This window comes from Squalius cephalus (genome assembly GCF_949319135.1).
Source record: "Squalius cephalus genome assembly, chromosome: 6".
NCBI lineage: Eukaryota > Metazoa > Chordata > Actinopteri > Cypriniformes > Leuciscidae > Squalius > Squalius cephalus.
This window is the reverse complement of record NC_137127.1, coordinates 6308057-6335251: the sequence shown is the minus strand read 5'-3', so window position 1 is coordinate 6335251 and position 27195 is coordinate 6308057. Positions and strand designations below refer to the sequence as shown.

The 27195-nt window shown below is 37.4% G+C and overlaps 1 protein-coding gene across 6 annotated transcripts in view; it reads left to right on the top strand.

Moving 5' to 3' along the window:
• The window catches only part of tp53i11b (tumor protein p53 inducible protein 11b), a 68537-nt gene that overhangs the window by 6000 nt on the left and 35342 nt on the right, over positions 1-27195 (top strand). The window contains exon 1 of one of the 6 annotated variants that reach the window (XM_079875003.1): positions 5921-6100. The exons of 2 other annotated variants lie outside the window; for them this stretch is intronic. The gene's annotated coding sequence lies outside the window, so the exon portion shown is untranslated. Of the gene's footprint in view, positions 1-5920; positions 6101-6332; positions 6508-6544; positions 6670-27195 lie in introns of those variants that run through there. 3 more of the 6 variants (XM_079875006.1, XM_079875005.1, XM_079875007.1) reach the window with 3 other exon arrangements.

Sequence of the window (27195 nt, the reverse complement as noted above, 5' to 3'; positions counted from 1 at the left end):
CTTGCATTCAAGACAGCGCTCGGGTGAGTAAGCGCGCGCGCGGCCGGGGCTCTATCTCTCTCTCTGCTCGTTATGCCCTGTCAAGCTGACAGGACTTTAAAACACATGCAAATGATACACTTTCACTCTATGATGGTTAAACTCTGCAATTAATAATTTTTTCTCGGAACTAATGTTTTGGTAGGAACGAAAGTTTACATCGTATGTTTCTCCGGAATCAGCCAGCGCGAAGGACGTATATTCCGATTGGTTGCTGGCGTTTTGCCGCTGCTTGCCGCTGAACCGCGTCATAGCTCATTACCATAAAGTTGAGCTTCTCTCAACTTTCAGATTGACGCTCAAAACGCTCAAAACGCCCAAAACGCGACGCCGAGGAATTTGACGCTCCTTGCAGCTGAGAGAAGCCAGCTTCCATTGAAAATGAATGACTTCCGGTAGCTTTGGAAGCTCAAGTCGGCGGCGGTGTGAACGCACAGTTAGGCCTACACATATTCGCATTCGCTCAGGATTCTGTTGGTGATAGCCTACTGTAACCGAATACCGAAATCTGGAAGTCCTTAGCCTACTCTGAAATTTGAGCAGTGTTGATAATATACGTTAGTCTGTGTGCCGAGGTAAAGTTAGCTAGTAGCTACTCTATTTGTTCAGATACTTTGCTCAAAACAAGTCGGAGTTATGTAGGGCCCTATGAATTCCGTTTTAGTTTTCCAAATTTCGTTTTGATTGTTTACAATTGTGACAGGCGCCCGCGCATTTTACTGAGAGAACGAGCAGAGAGAGAGAGAGAGAGAGAGAGAGAGAGAGAGAGAGAGAGAGAGAGAGAGAGAGAAACCCTCCTCCGGCCGCGCCTGCGCACTCTCAGTCTTCAAACTGTCTTGCTCTCCCTCCCTCCCTTGCGCATATTAACGTTAATCAAAATTGATATTACCATCAAAATCAATAGAGAATTGACACGATGGTAATAGGTCGGAAGACCGAAGTTTCACCTGAAGCATTCAGAGATTTTTTTTCCCTGAGTTACCGCTGGGTGTTAATTTTACTAAAATAACGTTGCCTTATCTTCTCTGAAAAGCGTTCCGCACATTCAGCTGACATAAACCACACTTTAAATAAACGAACGAAACCTATCCAGTGATGGAATGTTTTCTGTGTTCCTGTCCAATGACAGTGTAGTGACCATACATTTCAATTGAATGTTTGATTTGAAGTGATAAGTACATAGGTTGATTTCTAAGAAACTGTATGCTTTACGTTGTATTAGAAAGGACATGGTAATACAGTTCATTTAAATGTTTTGAAAGGGAAATATATTAAAAGATGAATGTTACATGTATGTTTAAAAGAGTAATCAACTTCAAATAAAATCAAAAGGGCTCAACTTAACTCTTGCATAGATCAACTTAATTATTAAGTTCATGTTACTTAGAAATGTGTTTTATTGTGGCCAAAAAAACTGCTTCACCTAACTTAAAACATTATGTTGGATCAACTTAATTACTTGCATTCATGTTGAAAATTATTAAGTTCGTGTTACTTAGAAATGCGTTTTATTGTGGCCAAAAAAAAAGTAATTCACCGTACTCAAAACATCGCTTTGAATTAATGTAATTCTGCCAGCAGTCTTAACATAAAAATTCTAGTGGAAAACGTTAACATATTTTTTTTTGTTGACCCAATGTTTTATTTTTTAGAGTGTATATATATTTAAGAAAATGTGTTATTTATATATAAAATATTTATATATAATATAAATTATATATAATATAAATATATATACACAGTATATACATGCAAATATTTCTTAAATATATACATGCATGTGTGTGTATTTATATATAGAAAATAATTATACACCGTACACACACATGTATTATGTAAAAACAAACTTTTATTTTGGCTGCGATTAATCGCGATTAATCGTTTGACAGCCCTAATTAAAATACATTAATGACTCGTTATAACGTAGTACAAACGTCTTTTATAATAAAGTGATTTTGATTTGTAACCAGGCACTAAAGTGATTTCCCATAAAACGTGCTTTGAACCAATCGGATTGCTTGGGTCCTAAGCCCGGACTCATCACTTCAAAGTGACCGGATACTTCACCACACCGGAACATCACTCGTTCGAATCAGCTATCGCGTCTGTTTTAAGCGATTTGAACGTTTCCTTTTTGTTAAAAACCAAGCACAGAACAACACTGTTTTTCCGTCGCTCTGCATACGTCATCTCCTTCATCGCTCTGATTGGTTTTAGGATCTATCCAATTGCGCGCAGAGGCATTTGAGCGACGTCCGTTGGTGAAATGGGCTGTGAATGAACCTTCGCCCAGACCCACTGTCAGTTACAACTGAGAAGGGTCTGGTGTCAACCAGGCTAATGGAGAACTGTAACTCGGGAAAGAAGAGGAAGTAATCTCATGAAAGAGAAACCGACACCAAAAACACCTGCAAATACTTTAATATAGGGTTCCTCAAACTTGGTCCTGGAGGGCCACTGTCCTGCACAGTTTAGTTCCAACCCTGATCAAACACACCTAGCTGTGAGTTTCTAGTGATCCTGAAGACATTGATTGGCTTGCTCAGGTGTGTTTTATCGGTGTTGGAGCTAAAGTCTGCAGGACAGCGGCCCTCCAGGACCGAGTTTGAGGAACCCTGCTTTAACATAAGAAAATGCTTCATTAATGTTATGGATAGGCAATATGGCACACTGTCAATTGAATATTTTACCGTTGGCAACATATTTTTAAATGATGAACATGTGGTTTGTCTGGCTTCATATGCTTTCATTCACGCAAGTACATGCTAACTTGCATAAGTTGAAACCGGATGTGAGATTTGATCATTTAGCCACCACTCACGTCCATATTGATAAATGTCAAGTTTTGTGTCGAAATGCCCAGTTTTACGTTCGTTACGTAAATGAGAGCCATTTTGTTTTCATGCACAGCCTATCTATCCTTCATAGGAGCTAAAGCTTTGAATTCAGCTGCCTCTTAGCACTTTTAAAATGTGAGACTCAACTCACTGGTCACTATGTACTTACCCCCAGTTTATTTTCTGCATTGAATAACAGGAACTATGTTTGATATAACATTGTGAATGAATACATGGCAGTGCATGCTAGAATAAACAGAGCTGATTTCATTGGTGCAATGCAGTGCTCTTGAAAAAAACATCGGAGCAGCATCAGACGTGATGAAGAGCTGTGAGAATGCATTGATATTCATATCATTTATTCTCAAAAGCCTGCACGTGACATTTAGAAATGCCTCTATCCTTAGAGAGGTTGAAAGATGTTACACGAGTATTTAGGGTTGTTTATTTTCACTCAGTATTTGTAATGTGCCTAAAGTATCAACACATTTAACATATGTCCTCTTTATCCGAGCATGAAAGGAAACTATTAACATAATTTCTTACAAAGGCCTTTTTTCTTTTTTTCCCCCAAAAGTTATTTGGAATTATACTGTCTGTAAAATGACTGATTCTTTTCAAGCTGACAGACATCTTGAAAATCAAAAGTTGAATTACATTAAGTGAAAAGCCTTGAAATTGCTATTAGGGGTCTGGATGAATCATATTTATATGAAAGCGTCATCCATTTGCATAGGCCTATTTTTAAGGAAACTGAACTGTACTTCACGTAAATAAGCTATGTTTTCAATAGCAACCTGAAATAATGAACGAATCTCAGTGCAGCAAACATTCATTCATGCGCAGCTCAAGCTTATGAAATATTTTCTTCCTCTAGGTGTCTAATAAATTACTTAATAATTGCTTCCGGAACTTTTTTCATAATAGCCTACAAAACAATAGGTATTTAAATGTAATGGCCCTCAACACTGCACTAGGTTCAGTAATCCAGCTCTTGTGAGAAGAATGTGCAAATTACTGTTCTCATTAAGGATCCTTAATGTTGGTTTTAATTGCCCTGAGTAATGAGTCAACACAGACTGGAAACCACGTGACATGAATCAGAACCAATAAAGATTCATGTAGACGACTACTTATTAAAAAAAAAAAGTTATATACTGAGCTGCGGGATACTTCTTTCTTTCCCTTAAATAGATTCGAAAGTAAAATACCTGGCGTCAGACTGTTTTTAGGAATGTAATAGTTGGAGGAAATATGCTTTACTGTTAATATCTATTTTCATATCATAATCTTTTTCCATCTTAAACAGTACATTTTAACATGCATTCTTGGGTAAAAAGTAAAATTCCACTCACAAACTGTTATCAATAAAACTCACAATGATAGAGGCATGCTTATGTAATATTGTTCAAGTTCAAGCCTAACTGAGAAAACGAGGACAGTGCGAGCTGAGTGTTTTTCTCTCTCTTTTGCTAGTGTATACTGACGTGGAAATATTAAACATTATGTTGGCAAGACATTTCTGTTTAAAGAGTGTGTGGGTTGGTGTCTCATGAGATTATTCCAGAATTCTATGTGGGCTGCTTTTAATTCCAGACTATTCCGCCAATGTATGCTTTTACTCTGCTGTGGAAGATTGTCCTACTACGGAGTCAACAGCTGATGCAATTCTCACGTTCAGATTTGTTTAATCGCAAATAGATTGTAAGCTATCAGACTGAGGTATTTTAAGGTGCACAAGGTTATTTAGATGAAAATATCTGTATGGCACCCGCTCCTCACCTGTAAGGACACCTGAAATCATCAGTTCCTTTACAGAACAATATACAGAGAGAGGAACCACATTCACCTCTTCGCCATCTTTGATAAAAAAAAAAAATATTTGATTGCATGATTGACAGTAAAATAGCTATGGAAGCCCATTTCCGCCACATATAAAAAAATCATGCTTTTGTATAATTATAAATTCCAAAATTATGACAGTAAATTGAAATTATGAGATAAAAATGGGAAATTATGACAGAAAGTCAATTAGAATTTTTTAATCTCATAATGATGACTTCATAATTTTGATTATAAAATGACTTATGTCATAATTAAGATTTTTTATGTCATCATTTTGACTTTTTATCTCATAATTATGACTTAGTATGTCATAATTACAGTGTCATAATTGTGACTTTAGCTCATAATATATGACTTAGTAGGCTGTCATAATTTTGACTTGGATGTCACAAAAATGATTTATGAAATAAAAATTCGAAATTATGACATCATTTAATCTCCTAATGATGACTTCATAATATCATAATTTCTCATAATTATGACCTTTATGTCATAATAAAGAGTTCGTTTTTTATGTTATGACATTGACTTTTCATTTCATAATCATAGTATGTCATAATTATGACTTGTGTCATAATTTCAACTTTTTATCTCATAATTATGACTTAGTTGGCTATGTCATAATTACAGAATGTCATCACAATTATGACAGTGGGCTAAGCCATAATTTTAATAATAATAATAATAATACATTTGATTTATTTAGTGCTTTTCAAGAACCCAAGGAGACTTTATATTACTTGTAATGTCAGAATTATGAAATGAAAAAGTCAAAATTATGACTTAGGTCACAATTATGACTTTTCATTTCATAATAGAGATTTACCAAAGCATTATAGGCTATTAGTGCGGAAATGGGCTTCCATATAAAGCAGTTCAAGCTATTTGTCGACCTATCTACACCACTAGTATTAATGAAGGTGTTTGAAATGCATTGGGAAGCAGAGCTGCTGCAACCACTACAGGCACTTGTTGATCAATATGTTTTCCAATGTTTTTATCCTTACAACATGTTTCCCTGTAATCAAGGACACAGTTACAGCCTTGTTTGGAAGTCAACACTATTTTTACAATCTTGTTTAAGCTATGGGAATCTTAACAAACCACTTTTCAGACTATAAAGATATAAAGATAAAGATTTCCGTGAGCAATCTTCATGTCACGTGTATACGCGCGCTCTGTGTATTACGGTAGACAGCGTTGAGCCGATACTGTGTATATGTGACATTACGGTAAATTTATAGATCCGTCGGAGTCTTGGTTGTTTGCAAACCCAAAGAGCACCGCAATGTAAATTTATCAAGAGAATAATCGGACCGCATACCGAAAATAGCGCTGCAGAAACGCAGAAGACCTCCTAAGCTTCTTTCAACTAACTGGTGAGAAATATATTAATTTTGTTCATTTGGATTTTTATTACAGGTTAAACATCTTTGTGCGGACGCTAACGTTACATCTATCCATCTCACATAGTTATACACAGGAGTTCTGGCTATCCTCTTTGATTCATAACCGAGCAAACATATTAGAGAAACGCACGCGGTGTCGCAGGAATGACAAAAAAGTAGTGCGTTTTCTTCTTGTTGGAAGTTCATTATAATTCACTGTTGAACAGACCACGCTCAACACTGCTCAACATGTGTTTTATAAAGTATATGGAGTATATAAACAGCTTGGAGTACTGAAGGCATGCGCGCGCGCTCGAGCACGCGACAACTTACTACTGCACAAAACGGACAGTTTTGACAGTTATGGACGTTTCCTTAAGAAGCACCTCCTTTAAAACGTAAGATTGGATTGGCAAGACTTGTGTTGTGTAATATCACACTTTCTGAATTGCTTGAAACACATTTCTGTCTTTAATAATTGTCAACAACTGGTGCGTCTCGCGCGGCTCTGGACGTTGCTACGACAGATTCCCTCACACTACAGTCAGTAATGCGCACAGGTTTGTCTATCTGTTATTTGTCTTTAGTTTCGGTTATTCCGCTGAATGGGTCTTGTTTTTATGCTGAAAAAGTGTTTTAAAGTAGATGTTAAAGATTTGAGGAAATTGCTGCCATCTCAAACTAAAAGGAAATATAGGTTTTAAATGTTGGGACATAGCAAGTAGACAGTTGATGGTAACAGTGTTTGTTATGAATTATATAACAATTATAATGTGCATAATTGCTATTAAAGCAAAGAGAAGTTGAAAACAGGTCAAAAAGACATCCTCAATTACAGTATTTTTTTATATTTGAAGGAAAATGCCTATAATAACACAAATATGAGGGTCACAAATGGCATTTTTTGGAATGACAGCTATTGGAGTGTTTCATTTATTACATACTTTCTGTAAGTCATCTTCAATTGGACCCAAACGTTTTTTTTTTTTAACTGCATGTGCATACAATGCTTGTTTATCTGTTTATCTGGCCAACAGAACATGATATTATGTAAAAAGTCTAGACATGCTTTTATAAGATACTTTTTTAAAGTCTGTTGCACTGTATACTCTGGGGAACGCTTTTAACCCACTGTCTTTGCACAGATTTTGAGCAAAGCAGGGGCTGAATTTTAAACTGTAATAATATAAAAAAGCCTTTGCACACTCATAGCATTTCTATGCAAGAAGCTTTTGGAAAAGAGCCACACAGTTGTGTCAACAAAGACATTGAACCCTTTTCTCCTCTCAAACTACCAGCATCTGAGCTTTGTTATGCTCTCAAGTATTTACTATTAGTAGTCATTCTGCATGCAATCATGTTCTTGGCATTGTAAATGATTTCTAGGAAGTCTCCGCTCCCTGTCTGATGTGTTACTTGCTCTGCTTAAGGTCAGAGAGTAATTGTTGCTTACAGTCTTAGTAAAACGCCAAGCACAAGGACAGATGCAAGGAAATGTATAGGTAACGTCTGGCTGTTTTATGTCCTTGTTTCCTGTCATATTCACACCAGTCCTTTTTTCCGCCATTTGTTTCTGTGTGGTTTGGCACGTAACAGCTCAACTCAAATAACCATCATGGTCACCTATATGCTTCGAGGTGAGTCCTCAAGCAGCTGATTTATGAGAAAAGCAACACTGCTGCGATCCAAAATCCATAGCACTTTTTAAGCTGCTGATCATAATGCACAATACAGCGGTTGTGGTCGTTTGTGTTTTCCTGGTCTTCATTCTGGAGACAGGTGTGGGCGGTGAATCTGTGGGAATTTATTACTCAAAGGAGGAGGAAGAAACGGTATCCCGTTCTTCCCCGATTCTGTTACCATGGTTACATAAAAGAAGCAGGGGTCATGCATTTTATATAAAGTGCAGAAACTGATAGGGGGCTTGAAAGAGCACTAAATCTAGATCATATGTACACTGGACCAGAATTGCATTTTGTCCATTTCAGATGTCTCATGAGAACAGAATGTGTAGTTATGCATGTTGAAATATGGAAGAAAACACCTTTTTGTTGTGTGCAGAGTCAAGTCTAAGATTAATTGTGGTGAGCTGCATTAAATATCTTCATAATAGATGACATTTCTGGGTGTCAATGATATGAAGTGACCTGTCATTATTCATGAGGTCATTGCAGCTTTTACCCTGCTTTCATTCGATGAGGCTGGGAAGTGCACTTCAACTCAGTATGATCACTTTGGTTTACTAATCAAACCGATAGTGATGATGATGATTTTATGTCACTGCAAAGAGGCAAACCACCCTGTTGCTATAGTCCTCGGGAGCACAGCACTCTGGGTAAGACAAGCAGATGGTGACCTGCTTTCTGTCCGGTCTTATTCTATCACTGGGTTGATTTATCAAACACTGTCCTGTGAAACTGTGACGGCACCATATTTTCAGATTCTCGGACCAAAGAATCTTCAATTGCTGTGTGATCTGATGGACAGTTTGGTAGAAAATACTTATTATTGCTGATGTTAATAGTAGTGAGTTGAATGTGTGATTAGGAGAGAGTCGTTTATTCTCTAATAATGAGTGTTCCCTTCAGTCATAGACTGTGCAGCATGTACAATATCTTAGTGTGCGCAACGGGCCTTAAAATGTGATATGATTCATTGTAGTTTACACAATACTTTTTCCTCCTGCTACAGGAATCGGTTTGTGATTCCCGATATTTATGCCTTTGCATTTACACTTTTCATGTGATTTCTTACATAGTATCAACACAGGCTCATTGTAAATACTTAAAACGTGCAAAAACGTACCTATACATTTCAGTTTCCAGCTGAAATGAACACTAGAGGCATTAAAAGCACCAACAACTTTTATTCCCTTTTACACAAATTATGATAACAGTGATGAGATTAGTGATTAATAAAGTTTATTTTTGCATGGTTCCTTGCACAATACTATGTTATGACCTCAAAACACTTTTACCGAAGTGCATGATTTGTAAACTAATACAGTTTGACGTTTGAATTACATAACCAGCTCCATATATATTTCTTTTGGACTTGGTAAACTTGCTTGGAAGCTCACCTGGTACTCAAAGTCTTGTAGAAGTGAACAAAAACAGCGTTAAATAACCATGGTAATAAGATGTTGCTACAGTCATGTTGAACTGTTATAAAGAAAATTGAAGACTCTATTTAGCGCCAGTCACTGTTTTAAACTGCCGTTATTCATGCTACAAGCAACGCGATATCATTTTGCAAAAATTTACCAACAGGCACATTTTTTTAATTACATCTGGGCAGTTTAATAAACCTGCATCTGCAATGTAGAAAAAAATAATTGTATTGCTTATAACGCCTCTTGTGGATGTGCCAACAAGGGATGCATGATATATTGGTTTCATATCAGTTATTTACGTTTTTTGGTATTATCCCATATTAGATATATATCGGCAGATATATATATGATTCTTTATTTAATTGGATATTTGTCCTATTAAGTTAATCCTTAGTAGCTGGTTATTTACATTATAATGTTGTGATGCCTAAAACTTAAAGGGATAGTTCACCCAAAAATGAAAATTCTGTCATCATTTACTCTCCCTCAAGTTGTTCCAAACCTGTATGATTTCCTTTCTTCTGCTGAACACAAAAGAAGATATTTTAAAGAAGGTTGGTAATTAAACAGTTGCTGGTCCCCATTGACATCCATAGTATTTTTTTTCCTACTATGGAAGTCAATGGGGTCCATCAGTCGTTTGGTTACCGACTTTCTTCAAAATATCTTCTTTTGTGTTTAGCAGAAGAAAGAAAGTCATACAGGTTTGGAACAACTTGAGGGAGAGTAAATGATGACAGAATTTTCATTTTTGGGTGAACTATCCCTTTAATATTATTTCTTGTGTGTTATATTTTTTATTTATTTTTATAATCAATGTAGTATAACATTTTATATCGACTATATAGTTAAAATAATTATGGCTTCAATCAATATTGGGCGGAACATTATTATCAGTACATAATTTCCTACATGCACACTGCCCCGTCCAATACTTGATCTTGGTGGCCATGAACTTGAAAGCTATGGTCTTTTTTGTTGTTGTTGGAAGATTAAAAGCTTGTGTCGTGTTGTAACTGTTGTATTTCAGAAACCACTTTCTGAAAAGAATTTTGACCACTGACGTGTACAGCACTAAAGGTGGTGACTAATATCTTTAACAATTTTTATATCAAGCATCTGTCACAAAGCGAGGTGTTCTGGGAAAAGGTTAGTGTGTTCTTCTGATTGATTGGTCCCTCAGAGTGAGGATCTAGTTGAGCTTCTAGATTAATTTCCTCCAACACTGTTATGTCAGCAGGGCACCGCTGTGCCACAGAATGAACAGATGTCCTCTCCTGGATTTCTCACAGATTGAATTACTACGCCTAGGCAGCCCAGGCTTTTAGAGACTGCATTGTTGCAAGGGTGAAAACAATCCCTTTGATTTTAGCCAAGGTTTTAATATGGTTAAAGCAAGAAGAGAAGAATGTTTCACATTTTGGGGCTAAATATTTCTAAATAGGCAAATTAGTGTCTGCCAAAAAAAGTACCTAAGACCCTGAAGCTCATGCGTGGGCTTATCAGGTTTCAGAGGCTGTCGTTTGGGATTTGGGCTAATTCATTGCATGGTTTGATTTGAGTTGTTCTGACTTGAATTCTACACAACCTGCTTTTGTTTGGCATGACGCAGACAAGCTGACATCTGTGTGTAGAGGAATATTCCGGAAACAAATTAAGCTTTGTCAATAGAATGTCAGTTGCCTCAGGAAATGATTTCAACTCATTGAAAAGACATAGAGTGAAAGTCTATGAGGTGAATATCCAGTACCGCAAATTTATAGAGTTGTAAAGTTGAATTAACCTTCCTTTAAGTAGAGTTTTATATATATATATATATATATATATATATATATATATATATATATATATATATATATATATATATATATATATATATATATATATACTTTTTTATTTTTTTTTAATCAGTGTCAGTTGATATAAGGCCATGTTGTATATTTAATTGTGCATGCTCATATTTCCTATTTTAACATTTACTTTTACCACCACGATCCAACACTCAAAGTTAATCTCTAAGATCACTAAACATTTATTGCATATTTCATACTGTACCTTATAAAGTTGTGATGCCTAAATTGATTTGTATCTTTTAAAATGATTGATTTCAGTTTTTAGTGTTTTATTTTGTAATTTATTTAGACAAAATTGTACACAAGTTTAATGTCAGCCCCTTGTATTGGTTATCGACCATACATCAAAATAATTATAATTACAATTTTGTTTACTTTGGTGCCTCGCTAAGTAGGACTTTCATTTTAAGGACTGTTTTAATTATATTAAAAAAAAAAAATCTATTAATTTCTGAAGTTTTTTTTAGTAATGTCTATTCAGTGATTTACACATCTATAATGTCCTTACAGTATAGCCCCTTTAACACAGCGCGCTGATCCCGGGAAATTGCCGTAAAATTGCTAGAGTGCCTTCTGTGTGAATGCAAACACGTCCCGGGATTGATGGCGGGATGGGGACCTACTAGTAACATTGCCGGGATCAGTCCCGGAACGCGCCCTGTGTGAACAAAAGCAGGACAATGCCGTAAGGGGTGTGTCATAGTGATAACTTGACGCACAACGTAATGACGGCTTATTGAATTAACACGTTGAAAAGAAGTCATAATTGGAAAAAAAAATTGTGATTTGATCACGAAACATGTTGTAGCCTACATCAAACAAGTTTGAACATCAACATCTAATGCCTGATCAGCTGCCATGTTCAAAGCAATGCAAACACTTCCGCTGTTGTATCACAACATGTTTTCGACACGTCACGTGTCTTGACGGGATCTTGACGGGATGTGTGTGAACGCACAGATTCCAGAAAATCACTGGCAGTGTAAATGAACCAAAATCAAACGATCCCGGGACAAATCCCAGGACACGTTATCTGTGTATTTTCTAAAATCTCTGTGTGAAAGGGGCTCAAGTGTCCCACTCTGTTAAATAATCACACTCTTTTGCCCGGTTTCACACACAAGGCCCAGAATAAAATGCATGTTTGAGCTGTCTTAACTAAAAGCAACTTGCACTGACGTCTTATATGTCAGTGTCATTGTTTTGTCTGTTTAGTAATGTTTTTTTTAAGGCACGTTTATAAAATCTGCTTAAATGTCCTAGTTCTAGTCCTCCTGGCTTAGTCTAAGCCTTGTCTGTGAAACCAGGCCTTTGATTTTTAAGTTTAGCTCTGTGCACTTTAAAGGCTCTTTGACTGCTCTCTATTGTTCTTTTGTGCAGACTAAATGAAATCAAAGCAGGTTAGTTTACTGACTGTGTTTATGCAACACATTGCAGCACATGACCGCCTTAAATTAGAAAGGGTAGACAGACTTGCTTTTCCATAATGTTAGAGATGGTCATGCTGTCTTAACTGACATTCTTCTCATTATTAGCTCTGGCTCAGCTGTGGTTTATTGTCATTACTGGTGAGAATGATCGTGTTCTTTCTAACACTACCCAGTGGACCTTTCTCACTTGTGTGAGACAAACGGCAACCAATAAGAAAAGCACTACGGGGCTCGTGGACATACTGATATCATTTCTTATGAAATGATGATTTCTTATGAAATGATCTTGGGTTATGCTATTAAAATGCTGTATTGCCACATGAGAATCCAAAGGTCTGTTTAGTTGGTGCCAGTTCAGTTCTCTGCAATCTTTCCAAGGACTCAGCATGCAGTTTTTTTATTCCTCTGTGATATTTGGTGATGCAGGTCAACACAGATCAAGCCTTTTTTGTGTCTCTTAAGGTTTGGAAGTACATTGTGATCTTATGCTTTTGATCAAATTTAAGGCTGATGATGACGTGCCAAACACTATACGATATGTGTCCTAAAATCGGCTCCAAATATCAAACGTGGTTTGATATCCTCTGACTGGAATCAAGGTGCCAATCATACACTACGCAATTTTCTGTTAAATATGTCAAAATCTGCAGACTGGCGTAGACTTTCATCAACTATTGTTGACTCTTCTAGACTGTATGTCAGGATAAAAGTCTGAGCAAAAGTCATGTAGACTATATTCCAGCCTTTAAATGCATTACAGAAGTGTTTTCTGTTCTAAATATTGCCGTAGTAGTTCCACTTTAAATGAAATGGCTACAAAAGTTCTTTAATCCATGCTTGGAGTGGAAACATAGTTATTTTACTCCTTAAGATTAGAGCAGCAGTCAAACAATAACATTCCTTTGCTTGATAAAATATACTTTTTAACCTCCGTGTTCTTGTGGATTGTTGAACAGTTGAGGTCATTGCTGCAGTTGTGTGCTTAAAGCTGTGCACGGTTTCAGTGTTTGAACTGAGGGACACCCCATAAGGCCCAAAAAAGTTCCCCGTGGTTTTTCATTAACTAGAATACCGCGCTGACACAAAGGGTCCATTACTTGTACCAATTTCATAAGGCGCTAATCCAAATAAGAATTGTGTTTATCTTAGAACCAAACAGTCACTAGTTTATAATAATTATGATATGCTAGTAGTCTTTCTTTATCTGACGCCAGGAGTGTCCAATCCTGCTCCTGGAGGGCCACTGTCCTGCAGAGTTGAGCTCCAACACAACCCAAACAAACTCACCTGATCAGCTAATCAAGGGCTGTGTATGAAATCGCCCCCTATACACTCATTCACTATTCCTTACATTACTCCACTAATATAGTCCACTTGAGGGAGTGAATGAAAACGAGTGAGTGAATTCGGACACTGAGTGCACCGGAAGGGCTGCCGCTTTTGTTTGCGCTTGCTAATGATTTGAAATTTATCAAACTGGCAGCTCCAGTAGTTATGAGAAGATGTATCTTGAATTCTGTCATGGAAACTAGCATAAACCTTAGTAAACTATTTAATAATCAAATGGATGGATGATTCACCATCTTCTGGGGAAAACTTCATTTAGCATGACCCTCACAGTGCATTATGGGTATTCTCTAGTCATCGAGCGTACATCAGTTGTACACTCGTTATTGCGGTGCATTATGGGATTGAATGAGTCCACTCGATAACGTCTACTATGGTTTCTGACACCACTACAAATGGCTGTCCCCTCAAATAGTGCCCTATTTAAGGGTATAGGGGTGATTTTAGATGCTGACCGTCTTACTAGGTGTACTATAAACTTCCATGCAGGTGTGTTGAGGAAAGTCGGAGCTCCAGGACAGAGTTTGGACACCCCTGCCCTGTCTTATGCAATGTTAACTCACTATCAGACAGGGCTAATTAACCATTTTATAATTGGGCAATATCATAATATTACTATCTTTACTGTCTTTTAATCTTTTCTGTATTTTTGATCAAATAATTGCAGCCTTGATGAGCATAAGAGACATATCGTACCGAACCCAAACTTTTGAATGGTATTGTACTTTTTTGATGCATATTCTTGGTCTTATTGTGACTGATTCATTTGTATATTTTAATACAAATAAAAAATTCTTTAAGACATCTTTAATGAAAATGTAACTTGCTCTTCCTCTGAAATAACTTTCCTTTTCAGCTGAAGTCACTTACACAGACTAGAATGTTAACTAATAGTTGTTTTAGCAAACTTGCATTTGGTCTGGCACAATTATTGTTTTTAATGCCCGGATTTCACAATCCAAACAATTCCCAATGGATATTGGATTGGATTGACTTTAAGGAGAACCAGTCAGCAGCCCACACATAATCTGTGCTGATAATGAGGGAAAATTGCTTCCAAATTTCGTGAAGTAAATTTTAATTTAGTAAAATATGTTAAAGAAAGTTTCTGCAAAATGCATTTGCAACATAAAAAAAGTTCTGAGGACATTTTCAAAGCTTTGTGAGAATATCTGTGGGATCTGATTCCATGCGGGAAATTAATCAGCACTGGGAAGCTTATCTGGTCTTTTGAGCACGACTGGAGAATATTCTGCGAAATTCATCATAACTTATGATGACGGTGGTGTAAGGGTTTGGTATATGCCCTGCTCATGAATGGTGGCGTACAGTCAGAACCTTATGAAAGAACCATTAATGGTGACTTGCAAGCCTTGGGCGAAACTGACAGTGTTTCAAACAGAAGCACTGTTTTGACGCAACTAAGGCGTTGTAGCAGCAATGAATGTACGTTCAGTAGAACATTGTGTGGCATGTCTGCCCGTGTCATGTTTCATTGGCAGTGTGAACACACATCTCTTTCACATTTGTTTCAGTGGTGATCTATGGCTGTATTTCATTGCTGAACTTGTTGCATGGCAGTGTTTGAGGGTGTGGTGATGGAAGATAGACAAAGAAGTACAGTAAATCTCCTAAATTAGCTGGTCTCCTAGTCCGTGTTTTATCTTTCACATCTGTTCACGCCAGTGCTCTCGCTTGAATCCCTCTATTTATGAGCTTAAGATAGATATAGCGAATGGGATTTCAGTGTAGTTTTCTGCATAGACATCTCAAACTGATTTTCCATGTTAATTTTGAAGGATCAGACAATTTGTTTTACCTTTTAAAACATGATTTATAAATTAAGAAATGAACAACACTTTGAGAAATTACGAGATGTTTAATCTAGATTTAAAGTGAGTCTGAGCCCTGACATTATCGGGAAGGCTATTCCAGAGTGTAGGAGTTTTGTGATCTTAAAGAGTGTGATGGATTGGTGATAGAAGAATGGTTAAATACACAGAAGCTAAACCGTTTAGGGCCTTATAAGTCAGTAGCAATACTTTGAAATTGGTACAGAACTTAATAAGGTTACCAGTGCAGGGATGATAAAATTGGTGTTATATGATCATATTTTCTTGACCTAGTCAGAACTCTAGCAGCTGCATTTTGGACCAAGCATAGCTTGTTTACTGATGATGCAGTACAACCAGCTGGTAATGCATTACAGTAATCTAGTCTAGAGTTCATGAATGCATTAACTAGCTTTTTTGCATCAGAAACAGATAGCATGTTCCGGCTGCTTTTGCAACATACAAAATATGATTTTTGAAAGACAGGTTGATGTCAAATAGAAGTCAACACCCAGTTTTTAACTGTAGAGGATGAAGTTGTACATCCTTCTAGATGCATATTGTATTTTATTACATAGCTCTGTGGAATACTCGATTCTGATTGGTCAATCGTACCATCCAGCGGTATGTTATTCCCAGATAACAGCCGTTCAAAATAGATAACGCAGGCTCATCCGGGTGACTTTTCTTTGTGGAAATTTTGCATTTGGTGAGCTAATAAATTATTAAAACTCAGTCGAATCATTATTTTGTGTACAGTTATATAATTATGCCATCCAGTATCGTGGACTCGCACTCTCTTGTTTCATACAAACACAGCTGCTGCCATTTTGTGACTATTGTTTTGTACACTTTTGGATTATAAAATACAAACAGGTATGATTTTAAAACAGTTTAATCTGAAATCAATATCTCTTATCTCCATAATTATTTATGTGGCGAAATGCTGTGTAATAAGTGGTATGACTGCATACCGTATCCCTTAAATGTCCGTCTCGTTTGAACTTCCGCTCTCTCCGCGGAAACTTTGCGTTTAAAGAGCTAATAAAATATTTCAACTCAGATCAATATTTCGAGTCTAATTATTTACGGAATATTTCGAGTCTAATTATTTATTGACTTGCAAGTAGCCGTGTAATAAGTGGGATAATGTACATCCAGCCGGTCGTTCTCTCAAAATAACCCCCTTCAGGCTGATGGAAGACCCCTCCGCTTCGCGCATTCGTTTATTGTGAGAGAACAACCGGCTGGATGTACATTATCCCTTACATAAGAGATTCTGTGTACAGGTTTTTGGTCCAATAAGTAATAGGCTACCTCAGTCTTATCCGAATTTAATAGAAGAAAATTACAGGTCATCCAGTATTTTATATCTTTAACACACTTAGATAATTTAGAGAATTCATCTGGACGTGATAAAATGTATAACTGAGTATCATCAGCATAACAGAAACTAATTCCATGTTTTCTAATAATATTACCAAGGCGCAGCATGTATATTGAAAATAGCAGAGGGCCTGTTGTGTCAAACGCTCTCGCCTGCTTCGCCACAGATTGCAAAGCACAACTGCTTTAGAATAATGTGACACCAAAGACTGAAGTAATGGCTGCTAAAAATTCAGCTTTGCCATCACAGAAATTAAAAAATAAATATTTCACAATATTTCTATTTTTACTATTTTGGAACAAATAAATGCAGCCTTGGTGAGCACAGGAGACCTTTCAATAACAAAATAAATCGCACTGATCCCAGACTTGTGGTAGCGTACATGTACCTGCAGGTCATGGTCAGAGGGGATGTTCAGTGTGTCCCAGTTTCCGGTTTCATCCCCGTAAGCAGTGAGGAATGTAGGCTATGCAGCCAGCTTCCTCCCATTACACATTACACATGATTGTGTTCTATATGACGTAATACAGTGGCCTTAATTCACTCTGTTTACAGTCTGTTATTTTGACTTTGCTTGCAGAGAGGCCTGGAGTGGGTGGAGGGACTTTTCTGTCCTTTGTTTATTTTCTTATTTAATTTATTTTTATTCAAGGCCAAACATGATGTGCTTATCTGACTAATCTGGTTATCTCAGTTGGTTGAACATAACAAAAATGTTACAAAAATGTAATCACAAAGCAGACCGACATGTCCTCCAGTTGCTTATATTCCTGTACAGTGCAGTGTGAGTCTGAAGTGATAGTTTACGCAAAGATGTTCGAGAATTGTCATTCATGGTATGCCATTCAAATGTTTATAGTAAAAAAATTAAATAAATCTCCATCAATATTCCAAGTCTTTTGAATCCACATGATAGCCTGAGGAACAGACTGAAATTGCTATTCACAGAAAAGCTGCATAATGATACTTCAATTGAGGCATGAACCATATAAGCACCATATGAGTTTGGAGAGACATGATGGTGTGTAAATAATAGCAGACTTTAATTTTGGGGTAACTAATCTCTGAAAAGTTATCTGAAACCTGCTGATGTAGTTATTGGGATTTTCCAATATTTTTATTGCTAAAGGATTCAAATTTTTCAACAAAAGATTACATGTAATCTTAAACCTCTAGTATAATCTTAGTAACTTCTAATATATGATGTGTAATGCTGTTATATGAAGTCAACATGAAATCAAAATTGACTTTGTGTTTTTATGGAGAATTTATTAATGATTTATTAGTGTACATCGTAATTCATGTGTCCTCCTAATAATCTTTGACCATCTTTCCACAATCTTTCTATGATCTAATCAATTCCCAGATGGACAAAATACCAACAAAGTCCCGTCCCCGTTCAATAAGTTGGATACACATAACAATATTGAAGAAAAGTCAGTCGCAATTTCTGGTTCATGCTGACTTTAAAAATGAATTGATTCCTCATCACATAATGTGATCTTGAAAATGGTAATGGCTACAATTAAAAACCAGCCATTACAAGTAAATGTTATTGAATTGTCATGGGGGCAGATGCAATATTACATGACTTGCTGCTTAATTGACCTTTTAGACTATTTTTTTTTTTTAAATTCCTTGTCCTATTTGGCACATGTTCCTCAGTGAAACGTATCCAAATGAGAAATTAAGACAAATATATGTAAATAAATGCAAATGTATGGCAACAACCTGGCCACCTGCTGACTGAGTGATGGAAATCCATGATCCAGTTATGCAGGTTTGAATCCTGCTAAATAACCTCTCGAAGTAGACCTCTATTATGGTGATGTAAGAGCAAGACTGACAGGCATGGAGAGCGAGAGAGTCGAATTAGAAGGAACACTGACTGAAGACAACGTCGATGTGCTGATAGGAGCTGTCATTGAAAATCCCATTTCTAACCTCTTATAAAGCTGTTTCAGATGACAGTCGAGTTTCATTCTCACATATTATAATTTCCCGCTTAACCCTTTGCAGTATGTCTTCTACTAGCTGCCTTTGGCCATAAAGCCTTGTTGTTGAGGATGAATGGGCATTAGAAAGCACTCAAGCATCAGTATTAGAAAGAAGCACATCAAGCGTTCAGCATCCCCTCGAGAAAACGGCTTCGTATGATTTTTCTTTTAAGCAAATTGAAGCACTGTAATAGCCTCCAGGAAAGTTCACTTCCATCAATATAATTTTGTACAAAAAAATAGCATATTTGTGTCAGGAGGCGTTGATTTAATCTGTCCTGGTAGAAATTCTCATTCATAGATCCAGATTCAATTGAAGCCATTCTTTGCTGTTTATTGCCTTTTCTAAAAATAAAGAAAGGTACAAACAGAAAAGCACAGCATGGGAGCAAGAACGCTCACTGACTGATTAACAATCGGCAAATGGAAAAACTCCCAAATTAGATTGTCATGAAATGTACTGAAAACATTTGCGCCGCTTGTTCACATTTTGCCCTAAAAACACAATGTTATTAGGGGGATATGAATTGGAAGATGTTATTGTCAACCATTATAAAGAACCATAAATGAAATGCTCTGATGATTGAAACTGTGATAGACTGGTTTTAATGGCCACCTTAAAGATGTAATAAACCTTTAGTTTTCGCTGATAGAATATCTTCCTACACACAAACACACACACACACACTTAGGACGCTGAGTTACGGCTGCTGTAATTTAAAGCCTTGACTATAATAGTATTTTATAGTATACAATATAGATTAATATGTTAATAAATATGTTAATAAATAACATTATATACAGTATATTGTTTTGAGGAAATACATAATATGCACAAACCTCTGGTCTAACAGTAATTTGTATGGATTTTGAACACATACTGGTTTTCCTTTTTAGTTTATTATTAGGGCTGGGCGATATATCGCATGACATTGATATGCGCCTCTCGTCAGTAAAGCCGGTTCCTTGATTAGTAGTAAATCGCCATCACCTGCTTGATTACTACTAATCAAGGAACCGGCTTTACTGACGAGAGGCGCATATCAATGTCATGCGATATATCGCCCAGCCCTATTTATTATTATCATGTGAATACACCAAACAAATCCTTGGTGACGATTCTTAAGACAACTGTGAAAAACACTTGTTTTCACCTCCATGCCGAGGGACATTATGTGTGTGTCTGCGCGTGTGTGTGTGAGAGATAAAGTGTGAGCGAGGAAGAAAGGGAATGAGAGGGCAATAGAGAGTGTTATTCTTTGGTTGTTGTTTATATTGAAAAACAAAAGAACAATAGGACAATGCTGAAATGATAGTTTTGTCAAGGGAAATATTGTTTTCAAACTTTAGAATTGGTTCAGTGTACTTAAAGGGGACATATCATGCTAAATCCACTTTTTTAGCCCTTAAATGCATTTTGTTGTATATTTGGAGTGTTTAGAAGTACAGAAAAGTTGAAATTATTCTCTTCAGGTGCTTCGTTGATATCTGTATATTCTGTTTTGGTCTTATTTTTCAACCTGTTCAGATTTTTCTGTTATCTATGACGTTTTGTGAACTATCACGTCACAGTATTTGCAGCGGAACTGCCAAATAAGGACATTGACTTCCAGCCCAACACTTCGAGCAATCCGCCATTTCTATTTCTCGCTGCAATTTTGTAGTCCAAGCTAAAAGATGCAAAAGTTACGAGAGGGTAAGTTAAAATGTTCGGTTGTTGGATGTAGTAACCCACACGCTTCATTACACCATCTAATGTAGATGAACTGCCGCGCTTATGACAGTGCTCATGTTTAACTGAAAGAACGAGCAGAGAGAGAGACCCGGTCGCGCGCACGCACTCTCTCTCTCTTCGGAGCCAGGCGAAAATGTAAACAAGACACCGTCTCCAAACTAGACGCTGTCTTGCTCTCTCTCCCTCGCACATATTAATCAAAATAAATCGACACGGTGGTAAAAGGTCGGAAGACCAAAGTTTCATGTGTAAATACAGTAACACACCATTGCGATACATCCATATGAAGACGCTGTTCTGCAGGTTCGTCGTCTTCATTTTCATCTCGCTCCGGCTCCGACTCTGGCTCGAACATGTAAGGCTGGCTGGACAAGTCTTCCGTTGTTGACATTTTGTTAATAACGTGTGAATAAAAAGTTTCTGTGCCGCTATAATCGTATCTCTGCTATTAAACTACAAAAATGGCCGAACGGGGTGGAGTTGAACCTCTGCAAACTGGAGAGGGGGCGGGGTATGACGTGTCTCAATTGTATTTAAAGAGACCGCACCAAAACGAGTTGCTCTCAGACGCACATCAGAAAAGGGGTAGAAAAGGGGCCTGTGGAGCTATAATAATGAGGAATTCAGACCCAAGCATTGCAGTTCCGCTTTATATAGACTACAAATGTATGATTTATATGTTAAAAGGAACGATTTAAAAGCATGATATGTCTCCTTTAAGTCACATGCATTGTCACAATCAGAATTAGGAAGTCAAGAATCATTAATATTAGTAAACCAAAGGTGGCCAGATGATATACTGATTTACAAAGTGTGCATCCATTAAAGGGTTAGTTCACCCAAAAATATCAGCCCAGCCAAACACAATCGGAGTTAAATTAAAAAATATCCTGGCTCTTCCCAGCTTTATAATGGGAGTGAATAGTACCTTAGATTTTGAAGCCCCAAAAAAGCGCATCCATCCATCCATCATAAAAGTAATCCATACGACTGGGTTAATAAAGGCCTTCTGAAGCAAAGTGAAGAAAAATATCCATATTAATAACTTAATCACTGGCTTCCGGTAACAGCCGTACGCGAGTTGAGTTCCGGCAGAAGAGTGACCTCTGACCCGACGCATGATGTATGATGTAGTAGCGTAAGCTTAGGTGAGAGTAGACGCCTCTCGCGGTTCAAACTAATAGGGCTGGGCAACAAACTCAAGATCATTCGATATTTCTCTTAAATGATTCTTGTTTTAGACTTCTAATTTGTGACCAATGTTTTGTTTTGTCCTCTGCTCTTCTGTGCTTGTCAATAGGTCATGCGTCAGGTCAGAGGTCACTCTTCTGCTGGAACTTGTTATGGGAAGCCAGTGGTTTATAGTTTATAAAGTGTTCTAGTGTGTCAATATACTCATTTTTACATAGTCAAAATTACTTTCCCATCAAGTATATACTTTTAGTAGAAGTATGTGAATTAGGAGACAGCCAGACACTCTTTTAGAGATCATGATATGCTTGTGCTAAATTTGATAGAAGTCCATGCATTCATCTCATCACCATTCAGATTGTCTTTTAAATAGCTTTTTAAATCTAGGGATGCAGTTGAAACACTTTGCCATTTGAATCATTTATTGTTGAATCTGTATGCTATTAGAACATTTGTGTACAATATGTGTTAGACAGAACGCATGCATAATGTTGGAGTATGCTGTACAGTAAGACCTATAAAATAAAATGTCATAAAATACAGAACACATTCACTCTTTGCAAAGCCACAGAAAGTCAACATGAATTGCTTTTTGCAACCCATTTTACTTTTGTAATATGACATTTCTGAGTGAAACTGGATAGAGAAAAGAAGTGAAAAGGCTAGGGAATTGGTTGGATTGTAAGAAGTAGGCTTTGTATATCAGAAAGGAGCCTGGCTAAAGGCCAGTTTGCTAAAACACAGCCTGGCTATTGGTTAACGTTATCCATTATTCATGAAACATTTACAGATGAGGAAGCAGAAACTTGCATTAAGGAAATAAAACATTAATTTTGATTTCATGTTGAGTGTCGAAATAATTTGGAAATTAAAGTGTACGTACTTTTTTCACCTTAACCCAGCTCTAACCTAAAATTCAGTAATGATTGTCTTTCTAACTGCGAGCTATTGGTGACTGTAGACGGCGCTGGCAGAATTGTGAAGGGTTTTTGATCACTTGCTTGACGTGGAGCTTCTCTGTGGAGCTTCACACACCACACCAATTCAAAAGCATGACTCATAAAGCTGTAGAGCCGTGATATTACTGCTAAAAAGTTGTTTTACTTCTAAAAAAAGCAAGCTGGATTTAGCAGTGAGAACAGGTCAAGATATATCAAGATGTTTGTTGATGATATGCTTGGTGTCTGCACTTTTCAGTGCTGGGATATAATGCAATGTCATTTGTCAAGAGTGCTTCTTGGTTTGGCAATTTGATTGCAAAAGTTAAGCCCCCGCTTCATGGGAAACTGGAAATTCAGGCTTTTTCGTTGTGCAATGGTTTTCAATTCTTTGACGTTTTGTCACTGGTAACATTGATGGAACTGCAAAGGTACATTGATGTAAATGCCTACAAATAAACACTCTAGTGTTTGTGCCACTCTGTGGGGTTTGAAAAGATAATGGTGCATGCACAGGGCTCGAAATTAACTTTTTTACTTGGTAGCACTGGTGCTCCCAACTTCAAAAAGTGAGGAGCACCAGCAAAAATTTAGGGGCACCCACCAAAAATTAATGAGCACCACAACTACAAATTATATATTAACAGATTTCATTTATTTAAAAACAACACCAACAATCACTGGGGCTTTACACATCCTGTGGCCAGGATTTGAAATTTGGTCTTTGGCTCTATATCATCTCACCTCGATGATATTGGCACATGATTTGTCATTTGCATACGTCATGTTAATCGCAACTCCGTTCTTTTTTACTGATGTTAAAGTGTTACCGATTTGTTATACACCGATTCAGACGTCTCTTGAGTTCAGTGTTGGACAGATCAGTTGTTTTAACCATTCATTAAAGTGAATCGGTTCAAAGGAGACATTAGTTCTCGAATCGGACGTGTCATTAGTGGACGTGTAGCCTACAGCACGCGTTGTGTGATTATCCCGGCAGTTTAGGACATCGCACAAGATTTGTGTCAACACAGAAAACATTTCATGCACTGGATAGTTTTTTTCGTTTATTGAAATTGTGGTTTATGTCAGCTGAATGAATACGCTTTTCAGAGAAGATAAGGCAACGTTTTTTTTTGCACAATTCACACTCCGTTGACCTGAAAACAGGTCGCACCACAACCATTATTTGCACTTGCACAAATGCTCCCAATTATATTTTTAGGTCGCACAGATTAAATTTCAGGAGCATATGCGACCAAAATGGTTGCAGTTTCGAGCCTTGGTGCGTGAGTGAGTCTACAGCTCTGTCAATATTCCAATCCAAGTCCAAGTTGCCTGAGACTGTTGCTACAGGAGAACAAATGTCATTGGTGGAGACTCTTGCTGATGGATATTACACAATTATTGATGGTTGAGTTGAGGACAATAACCTGCCCACTCAAGAGGAACATTTGGTCTAGCGTGCTTTTCTTTGCTCACAGTTTCAATTTTGTTCGGTTTGAGAGACCCAAAGAGTCACCTAAATGACTGTCTAAGACATACTCAATAGAGAAATCAAAGGATTCAAACACTTAACAGCTGTGCTTTGTGAGTCTGTTGCTATTTTAGGCCGTCTTGTCTTGCTTCATTAATTTCACAAGGCGTAAAAGACATTAGGCTTCAGCAGAGGTTCTTCTGTTTCCGTCTCTCCCACAGGGAAGTTGTAAATGACCAGGATCACTTTACTGTTTTGCTCCACCAGAATGGTTCACGTTCTGGAGCCAGAGCCTGTTCTTAGCCAGGCGAACTGTAGTCTGTCGCGAATCGGCCGCATGTTTTCACAGACTTGAGGCACTATGATGTAACGCTACTATGTCTTCTTTACCTGCCTATAACCAGTGTTAATGTTTTTGTGCAGGCAGTGCAGCACTTCAGTTTTCTTCCAAGAGGCACATCCAAGGAATCCAGCTGACAACGCCAAATTGTGGTGGCAAACAATTTTCTATTGCTGAATAAGAGACAAACATGTAACAATTGTCTTTAAAAATGATTTATTCCCTTGCAAGGAAAGGTCAGCAATGGTTACAGTCATACAAAGTGGCTGCAGAGTGTGACAACGAGAGGAGGGCATCCTTCCTCCTTTATAGTCCTGACTCCCCCAAGGTTATTTCTCGAGGCTAAATGAAGATAACTAACACATTGTTTAGATTTGTCTATCATATTATACCCTTGAATGGAGATCCTCTGTCTTGGTCATAAACTTAGTCATACACATACATACATTCATAAGGGTTAATAACAGTTCTTTGTTCTAATAATGTGGCAGAGAATCATGGGACTCCACATGCAATCTTCGTGCATTGTGTTACCTCAATCTTATTACTAAGATTCTATGAATATAAGAAAATGCAAACACATATTAAATTTCTTCCACACTGTTCACAGTACCGCAGTGATTCTAGCGAACTGTTTAAATTTAAACTGAAACCGTTGATTCATTCGCTCTCTCACACGCTGGGTCTCTCTCTCTCGCTCACGTAGTTTTATATATTTAGATGTAAAGAGCAATGTAGTGCAACGTTATTATTTCTCCACCTCCCGCTCTGCTCAAGACCAGCAAGGTTTTAGGGCCGTAGTTGAAACGATCTTTCCGACCCGGAACCTGCACTGGAACAGTGTCGGTGGATAAGGGGTAACAGAGGATCAGAAAGGGCCTTTGATTGGCACCTATTATACATTTTCCATTTTGAAATGGCTTGCCAGGGAAAGCCTGACATGAAAGGGATATCATTAAAGATAATGAAATGCAAATTTCATAGGATAATAAGACTTTACCTCATAATGAGGCAACAGAGAGTGAAGAACAAGCTACATGTGGCAAAACCATGCTGAGGTCTGCTGTGTTTGTAAAAATTTGTCTTCTCTCTTCAGTATGGACTTAAAAGACTGTTTTAAACAAGTTTTATTAAGCCAACATTCAAAGGTTGTTTTGATTTGATTAGCCACAAAATTTACTTCCTAAATTCCTAAAAAAGATACTTCCTAATTAAGTTTGAATAGCGCACAATCCTGTCATAGTGTATCCATTATGGTTTTGAATTTCTAAATATAAAATAAATTGACACTGTTATATAGATATGGTGTCAAGCCACAGTGTATGTGTGAAAACTGCAATTGATATTTGAATTAACTTTTATTGAACAGCAGTACTGAATCTGCCATAAACTCAAGTACTATTGGAATCAGCTTTTAAAATTGTACTTTCTGAAATGGCCACATTTTGTTTTCACATCATTTTACAACTTATTGATGATCTCTCCCCCCATTTAAGCCTTCCGTTCAGCTTCGGTAGAGAATACAGTCACAATGAGTTCTGCCAGTGGATATGCAACACGGACTTGGTAAGAAACTGGAGAGTTCCTGCTCTATCACGGATTGTAGTGCCCTAGAGCAAGACACTTGACCCACAATTGCTCCTGTGGTTGGTGTGCTAGAAGTCACTTCAGATGAAAGTGTGATTCACTCCATGACAAGGAACGAGTCAGTAGAGTGATCTGAGTAGGGTTGGGCCGATAGATGATGCCATCGTCCATCGCAATGGCTGACACATCATGGATGTTGAGCCGGCATCGCGATACCGCCCCCCCCCCATGTTTCCATGGTGACGCGTCATGCTTGGCACGTGATTCACCACAGCCAAAATAGCGCTGTATGACAGATGTTGCGCTTTTATTTCTAAATATTAACAAACTTGCTTACCATGTCAACAACTATCTTCTATTCCGATTCTCAAATACGTGTAAGTGAGTTTGTTTTGTCGTTTAAAAACCTCTATAAATGATCTTGATCTGTAACGGAAGATGGGCGCCGCCATGTTTGTTTGGGCCACAGTTCAGAGATTCCTGTCTGTTGGATTCATTAAAGCACGTGAATTCATCAGTTTCTCCCGAAATACAGGAAAGTAAGTGGCCGGTGAACTGGGAGAAGAATAGAGTAAACTTTAAAGTTACTTACACTGTGTATCTGATATGAATAAAACATCGGCAAATATATTTCAATGGATTGTTATTGCTGCTTCCATAAACACCATTGTGTATTTTACAAACCATAAATATATTGTTTTGCTATAAATTATATGTATTTAAATGTCTGAAACCTAAAATAAACGTTATGTGAATAGTTGTGATGTATGACAAGCGTTGAGCGCGTCCGTCTTTGGCTCAGCACCAGCCATAGCACGAAAGCACAGTTTGAACCTGGCAGTTATGTCACGTCACTGTAC